At 32.9% G+C, this 8,856-nt stretch overlaps 1 long non-coding RNA gene across 1 annotated transcript; it reads left to right on the forward strand.

Annotated features, from left to right (window-relative positions):
- Positions 1-5,538: 5,538 nt before the first annotated feature.
- LOC111241000 lies at positions 5,539-8,050 on the forward strand. The gene is made up of 2 exons (XR_002666687.1): positions 5,539-6,023; positions 7,771-8,050. It is a non-coding gene; the product is annotated as an uncharacterized LOC111241000 (long non-coding RNA).
- Positions 8,051-8,856: the final 806 nt, after the last annotated feature.

Below are 8,856 nucleotides of genomic sequence, written 5' to 3' on the forward strand. Positions count from 1 at the left end.
AAATATTCGACCAACTTGAGATCACCATGCCCTTTACCGAAGCACTACAACAAATTCCTGCTTATGCGAAGTACATGAAGCAAATCCTCATAAAGAAAAAGAAGTATTTAGATGAGGAAACAATTGAAGTGTAGGGAAACTATAGTGCCATAATGCACAAGACTCTCCCTCCATAATTTAAAGATCCGGGGAGTTTTACCATTCCATGCACCATTGGAAACCATGATATAGGAAAAACTCTTATTGATTTAGGGGCTAACATCAACCTGATGCCCCTATCTATACTTAAAAAGATTGATGGCCTTGAAGCCAAGCCAACAAGAATGATGCTTCAGTTCATAGATAGGTCCATCAAATATCCTTATGGTGCGGTAGAAGATGTGGTGGTAAAAGTTGATAAGCTTCAATTCGCAGTGGACTTTGTTGTGATGGAGATGGAGGAGGATGTTGAGATACACCACTCATCCTTGGAAGACCTTTCATGAAGACAGCTAAGGTTGTCATTCATATGGAAGAGGGAATATTGAAATTAAAGGACCAAGATAGAGAGGTAACTTTCAATGTCTTTGAAGCTAGGCAGCAAAATCAAGAAAAACAGACTATTCCTAAAGCTAAGGATGAAGTTCTATCAGTGATTACTTTAACAGGGCAAGCTGCCAAGTCGGTCAAGAAGAGGATTAATTGTTTTTCTCCAAAAGTGAAGGAAAATGATGGAGATAAGGAAGAGAAACTGGTTCACTAACACCCTGTTATGGAAAGTAATGAACAAAAACCTGGCAAACCAGTGAAGGTCAAGAACAGGTTATGGGTTATCAAGGCGATAGAGGCAAATGGAGTTCTTGAAATCGAATCTCCCTATTCAAGAAGGATCAAGTTGGTGACTAGAAATTTGTTGAGAACATGTTGGTGTCATGAAAGAAAGAAGCACACCAACATCAAAAATCAAACTTGAGCATAATGGTGTAAAGCTAATGACGTTAAACAAGCGCTTACTGGGAGGCAACTCAGCTTTCTAATCCCTTCTCTATGTGTGATTTAGTTATTTAGTTGTGTTTTGATTGATTGGATGTGTTTTAATATGTTTTAGTTTGATTCAGTGATTTTGGAGTGTTTGAGTTTGATTGGTAGTTATTAGGGTGGGACTAGTTACATTATTGTAGTTGTTGAATTTTGTAGTGAATTGATGTGTTTTTGAGTGCTTTAGCTTGTTTTGATGTATTCTGGTGTGATTGGGTATGATTTAATATGTTATGATATGTTTAAGTGCGTTTTGTTTGTAAAAGTTTGGCATTGTCCTTTATAGTTAAGTACATTGTCTATAGCATTCATGTTTTAGATTCATGCATTTGATTTGTTTCATGTTTAATTCTTGGTGTTTTTAATGAGTAGAAACATGAATATTTAGTTTTAATTGTGTTTGAATGCATAACAATTGTCAAAAATCCAAGACTAAAAGCCCAAACTACTGCAAAAATAAACACTGTCAGAGTACCACTCAGCTGCACCTACGCGCTACACTAGCAAAGGGCTTTTTCTGCATTTTTTTGGTATGGCGCTCAACTGCACAAAACCTGTGCAGCCCAGCTATGGCGCACCAGGATAACACTCCTTTTTTTTCTTTGTAATTTGGTTCTGTTATAAGTGGGGCCATTTGCTAGCCTTTTGTTTTACATGTTTTATCAAGCTACATGCTTCTATACCACTGGCTATGTGCTAATTTTGGTTCCAAACTTGTTTTTCAAACACCAACCATGATATTTATTTGATGAGTTTTCTTTTGTTTGGCTTGGAGACCAAATCAATTCTGTAGGGGGAGGTGGAGCATCAGTTGGTGTAGATAATGGAGATAATGAGGAGGATTTTGATACGAGCAATGATAGTATTTCATGAGTAGAGTTGGAGACTCCTCTGTTCACTCACAAGACCTTTTATTTTGCTTTTATGTTTTGTTTGATTGTTTTTTAAATTTTGAGTGAGAGTTTTACTTTTTAGTTTGTGTGAAGTTTTGGTTGAGTTATCTGGCTTTATAGACTATGTTGATTCATGATTCTAATACTTGTTGAATGTGAAATTATGCTTGTGATTGTGCAGTTGAGTTCAAATTGTGATTGTTTTCATCATGAACAGTATGAGAATGCTTTTTGTTTAAATGCGATCAATATTTAGGGCAGTTGCCTAATGATGTTTGTGGAACCTTGAGTTAATCCTGTGAGATGTTATGCCTTAAATTTTTCTTGTGAATGCTATCATGTTAGATCAAAACTGACTTTGCCTAAGTTTCTCCAGTTTGAATCATTTGCTTGCTTATCACACATGATCAAGGCCATGTTTTTCTTCTACCTCAAATAAGCCAATACAAACNTCTTGGACCTTAATGAAAGATGTTTTCCCTCTTTGAACCCCAAACCTATTGAAAATTCTCTGATTTCCCTACCTTGAGTTGAATAAAGTAATCATGTTTGCTACAAGAGAATGGTTTAAAGTTTAGGGGAGTTTATTTTGTAAGGGTGTATTGAGAAAAATAGAAAAAATAGAAAAATGAGGAAAAAGAAGAAAGAAAAAGAATTGAATGAAAGAAAGTTGGGATATAAGTGAAAAAATGGTTTTAATTTAAGTGAAGAAAAAGAGAAACTTATGTGCATGATTTGAATTTTTTAATCTCTTAGCTCAAGGTGCTTTGTTATCCAGAAAAACCATGTTTCTTTCTTAGCCCAGCCTCAATACAAGCCAATGAAAGTCCTTGTGATGTTGACTTGCTTGTGAATGTGTTTAATTTGGTTGAAATGAAAGGCAAAGTTGATTTGTGTAACATTGTGATAGTAGAGTGATATATACACATCCTTATACACCAATGCATTAGAGTGAAACACTATCTTGGGTGAGGATTGGTTCTACATCATTCAGTAAAACATTCTGCCATGACTATTGATCTCTTATAATCCGTGGCATTTGATTGATTGAATGTAGCGTGAACACCACATTGGAAGGCTAATCTGTTACATATTTCTAGCCGTTTCAAGTTAAGAAAGTGTTACGAATTCTGCTGTGTCTATGAAAATATTTTTTGTGTTAGAGGCAGATACCTTTTACTTGAGGACAAACAAGGTTCTAAGTTTGGAGAAGTTGATAATGACATATTTTACCATGATTTCAGTATTGAATTAAGAGAAAATGTCAACTCTTTCTTAGCTTTGTACCTTCTTTCTGCCTCAATTTGTTAAGTTTCTAAGTAGCTACATCTTGAGTTGAATTGATTTAAATTTCACCACCCCACTTTTTGGTTGTTAGATCATGTACATGAAGCTTGTTAGCCAAACCAAAGAATGCAAGAACCACAAAGTTCGAATGAATGTAAAAAAAGGAAATATTGAGCAAAGATAAATGCTGAAGCTGGGGTGCAACTGAGTGCCCTACCCTCTAGAAGGCTACCGCTAGGGTGCAACTGGGATGCAGTTGAGCAACCTGCTCTCTGGAATGCTACCGCTGGGCTGTAGCTAGGGTGTAGCTGAGCACCCTACTCTTTAAAAGGCTGTTGATGGGGTGCAGTTGAGCAGTGACGACATTGATGTGGCAAAAATACGTCTTTCTAAGCCTAAAACGCGAGAGCTCTACATCTTTTGCTGCCTAAGCACAATTTCTCTCATTTGGATCTCTTGGAGACGAGCTAAGAGTTGTGGGAACAATCCTTCTTCATTCTTAGGTCTTCTTTCTGCTTCCATTTCCACCATTGTTGTAAGCTTGAGCTCTCTATTCATGGAGAACTAGTTTCATTGTTGTTGGGGGATTGATGTAGCCACTAAACTCTTATGTAAACTACTATCTTTTGAATGAATATATGCCTCTTTCATTGATTGTTAGTGTTCAATTTCTTCTCTTAATGCTTGTTGTGAAGTTGCTACCCATGACATGATTTTAGGGTTTGCTTGATATTGAGAAATGTTGGGTAAATATGGACTTGGGTTAAACACCTAAAGAAAATAGTATCTAGGGATAGAACTAGGACCTTTGGTTGTCTTAAAATCTCATTTCTTACTGCAGAAATAATTGTTAGGTTTTCCAAGTGATTGGAGCCTAATGAGGAAGTCTAGGCTCTTTCTACCAAGGGATTGGGGTTTGAGTAAATTAATAGATTGATTTTGACATATTAATGAAGAGGAAGTGATTTTCTATACATAAGAGTGAAGTAGGTGAATTCATACCCCAAGAATACCATTCCATATCATTTCTAATCTTTCCATTTCCAAGTGTTTGAGTACCTAAGATCACTTTTATCATTTATGTTTCATGTTTATTTTAATTGCACTAAAACCCAATTTATGAAAGCATTATTTAGTTTAAGTTAGTTTTAAATTATACGATTGTCTAATGAAACGAGTTTCTTGGGAAACGATATCTGGTCTTACTGGTTTTATTACTTGAAACGATTTGGTACACTTGCCAAAGTCTCAACAGTGGCCACGAATAATGCAATATTTTCAGCTAAGTTTCACCGAATCAGCTTAACGTAGTGTGTTCTGATTTTTAGAGTCATTCATACTTGGTTGTAAATTCTTTGCCAAGTTTTGATTCAAATTTTTTCAGTATTGTCACTAGTGCAAAAACAGCTTATGACGTCACGCGTTTAACGTTGAACCACTCAATAGCCAACGTTAAAAATGATCGGTGACATTTTTAAATAAATGCAATTATTAAACATCGTTTAGAATTGTAATTCGACGTACAAGAATATAAAACATCGAATGCCCCAGCTTAGACGTTAAAAGGTTAGTGAATTCAAAAAAAATTTGGACGGGAGATTGAAAATTCATTCACTTTATCTTAACGCGCAAGACTATTTTCTCTGCTCAAAGTTTTTTCGAACGAAGTTTGACGACCATCACATGTAATCTTTCTTTCATTTGATACAAATGTATATTAATTAATTACTTTAGGTATGATTTTTATTTATTTTCACCGATTATTTTATTATTTTTATTTGATACAAATGTATGTTAATTACGAAAATTTTCACAAATAACAAGAGGTAAATGAGAAGAATTTTTTTATCTTTGGAGAAGTCATTAATGTGCAGCAAAGGATGATTAATGAGGTTGACATATTAATAATTTAATTCTTTGATTATATTAAACACACCATTTATATATCTATGATGTATTTTCATTCATTATTATCGAGACATACTTCATGTTTCCACTTGTGGGGAATTTACCCCAACGGGTGCACCTCAACTATCATTCCTTTGTTGTTTCTCAAAGTAGGGCTAAAAACCGCATATTCATGTTAGTTTCAGAAAGGGGTGAAACCCTCTGTCATTGTTTCTATGACATTTTTTTCATTTTTATGAAAAATTAACTTTTACAGATTAATTTCGGTTTAAACATACTCTAATTTATGAAATATTGCTCATTCTATTTGTTTTTAACTCTTACAAGTTGTTATCCTTTTTCTTAAGCTCGTCAAAGTCGTCTTATGATATCAATTTTAAATAATAAAGAACCCAAAAGCGAGGAATCATTCAAAACGCAAGAGAAAGGAAATTATATAAGCTATATCCAATTATAAAAGTTGACTAGTCGTAAAGTATTTTTGTTTAATCTTTGAGTCTTCTTAATTCTCTTGTGTATTAGTGAGGGAGAGTGAGATTGAAAAGATCATCAACGTTACTAATCCCATAGCCATGGAAAAAGCTCCCAGTTCAAGTGTCACTCCCTCGAGAGAACCTTCCTTCAAGAACTACGGATCAGGGCAACAAAATTTCGAAGATTCACAGATTAAAAGCGATTCATGTTCATGTGTTCTAAGCAGAAATGGGTCTGGTAAAGTGGTTTACGACGGGGGAGCTGGCCAAAATTTCGAGAATTCAAAGATAAACGGTGTAAAAGTGGAATCGGTGACCACATCATCTTCTGCATCAAAGAGCACAAGCAGTGAGATCTATTGCACTACTTGTGGATCCTTCATCAACCATGGAACTGGATCCCAGAAATTTCAAGGTTCCGTGATTCGTATTGGTCCAAATTAAGGTAACCAACCTATGACTCCCTTGGTGTTTTACGACCCAATGTGTATATGATAATGAATTTTTTAACTTTTGTATTAAGTTTTCTGAGATTCATGTCTGATTTTCAATGACAAGAGAAATTATTACAAAAATAAAATAAAATTCCTCAAGCTTTTACTCTTGGTCCAGCCTACAAATGATGATTGGTTCCCTTATTTCCGTACTTAGTTGACCCACCATGGAGATGGGGAGGAAGACTGGGTCAGAATGAATTAGGTCTAATTAGCATTATCACTATCTGTTAAGATAGCATGAAAGACAAAAACCTAATATTATGAAAATGAAAACAAAAAAAAAAAAATAAAGGAAATGTTAATATGAAATACATCGAACAAATGTTATATACTAAATATGAAGTTTTAGCTAAGAAAGGAAAATTTAATTAGGCATTATTGTAGTGTTGTCCTTTAATTGAATATTTTCATTCATACGGCCGTCAGATATACTTTGATAGAAAACAGTGGTTCGTTAAAACAAAAAAAAAAAGTTGCACTCTAGTTTTACTTCATATGCTATTTTAAGATTTTCAGGTATTTGTATTAAAAAAGTAAAATATAATTAATTAGCAAATATAATTGTTTTAAAGTGAAAATGAGAAGACAAAAATATGGGTGAAGTTGGATAGTTATATATCTGTTACTGTTTATATCTAAGTGCATGATCCGAGTAATAGATCTTAAATACGTTTCATGCAATAGAGTTCCCAACTGTGGAGGACACTTAGTGGCATCTTTGTTGGTTTCTCTAATTTTTTATTTTACTTTTTTCAAACTTGGATTATGTTAGCATGATTAACCTGTCACAAAGTTTGAGGCTGATTTTAAACAAACCATCACACTTCCAGTTCTTGTAAAGGAGACATTGATGTAAGAAATTCTATGAGCACGAAAAGTATAGGTAAAATGCTTTTTGTTCCTTTTAAAAGTGAGTAAATTTTATTAATTTCAGCTTTAATAAAGGTTGTTACTTTTATGATTTTAAAATATAAAATTAATTTTGTTTTAGATTTATGCCATAAGTTTTGATATATGCTGATTTGAGTCACTCACATATTATACTCCTACAAAAGAACTTCATGTGCTTTCACACAAAAGTTAGTTACATTAGATTTTACAAAAGTTTAGCACTTCTTTACCACAAGTTGATCACAGTTCCTCTAAAATAAGAATTAATGACAACCTATTTTCAACCATTACGGGATTCAATACTCAAATATATATAAGTCTCCACACTAATAAGATGTTGACTGCTTTGGATCAAGTTCTTACAGATTTGCTTTTGATACCACTCTAAAAAATTACTTATCAATAGAAGTATCTTATGTATATATAAATTCATGTCCATCTCTTATTTTTTCTGATGTGGGACTCTGTTTGTACCCAAAAGTAAGTGATGCAAATTTTAATTCCCTGTCCAGCTATATTTTGTAGCTTCTCACACTTTTGATGCCATGAGACCTAGTTCTATTTTTTTATGATTGTTTAGGCACCATATTCATTGATATCTGAACACCATATGGTATGACTTAGTTTGATTGAGTGTACTTACTTAATTTTACTATATATGAGAGTTATCTTGAAAGTTGTTTTGCAACCATTCCTTTCATGGAAATGTCACATATGTTTATATCTTTCTTGCCTCTGGCTTACATTACAACAAATCTGACTCTTCCATGTCTGTGTTTTGTGGTTTTGTTTGGTTTTAAGCAGTGCTGGGAGAGCAGGTTCGCAAGAGGGACAATGATGTTCTGATGTTTGTGTTTTGGTACTTTATGTTTGGTGTTTGTTAGTGTTAAGTTATTCTGTGGAGTTTAATGAGCTAGACCCTTCCCCAGATGGATATTTGTGTCTTGTTATGCCTTTCCTTTTATCAACAACTCATATCTCCTAAAACTTTTATGCTCTAAATAACACCATGAGTGTTGGAATGTGATGTAATTGGATTTCCTTTTATCTGCTTTGTCTTTTCAATATAGTGCTGTTTGTGTGATTAAGGTATTTCCAATGATTAGTTGAATTTTTTAGCTTTGCATGTCTTTAAAATGTGATGGCTCACCCACCCAGATTTGCGAATATAAAGTAACACTTTTTATTATCTTGTTACAAATTTGTTAACCAATAATTTCCTTTGATATTTTTTTTCCTGAATAATGATAAAATAATAGTAAAAGAGTAAATTTTTGTATTCTTTTTTATAAAAAAAATAATATCAACTATACGTAAAATGTTTAAATATGTCAAAATATCATATTTTTCTTTCTTAAAGGATCTTGATGATTCTGGTTTTATCAATTGCATTCTCCTTTGGAGCAACTTGTCCTCAAAGTTTGATGTGGATGACGTTTATTAAACTAATTTTTTTTAAGATTGGATTTTTAATTGAATTGGGAGTGGTCAGCTTGGTCAAATATAATGAGCTAATGAATCTAGTCAAAGTGCAGGTTAAGTACAAAGTATATGTGGACAATAGACAGACTATAAGAGATATTATTCTAATTTAATGATAGTTTTTAAGCATAAATAAAACAAAAAATTATATTTTTTTTAAAGAAATGATAGTTTTTATAAAACAAAACTTGATTACCTAATAATCTTTTTATAGATCAAACTTTTTAATAATAAAAGCAATCAATTTCATCTTAAAAGATTGTTGTTACTCTTAAATATTTTATAGATTCTTATGACATCAATGATAAAACAATTACTTATAATCAAATATGAAAAACTTAATTAACTTTAAAGATTATTTTTATCTGTTTTCTTAAAATATTTAAAATAAATCACAACAATAATTTA

The sequence above is a fragment of the Vigna radiata genome, unplaced genomic scaffold, assembly GCF_000741045.1.
Source record: "Vigna radiata var. radiata cultivar VC1973A unplaced genomic scaffold, Vradiata_ver6 scaffold_48, whole genome shotgun sequence".
In the NCBI taxonomy this organism is placed as follows: domain Eukaryota; kingdom Viridiplantae; phylum Streptophyta; class Magnoliopsida; order Fabales; family Fabaceae; genus Vigna; species Vigna radiata.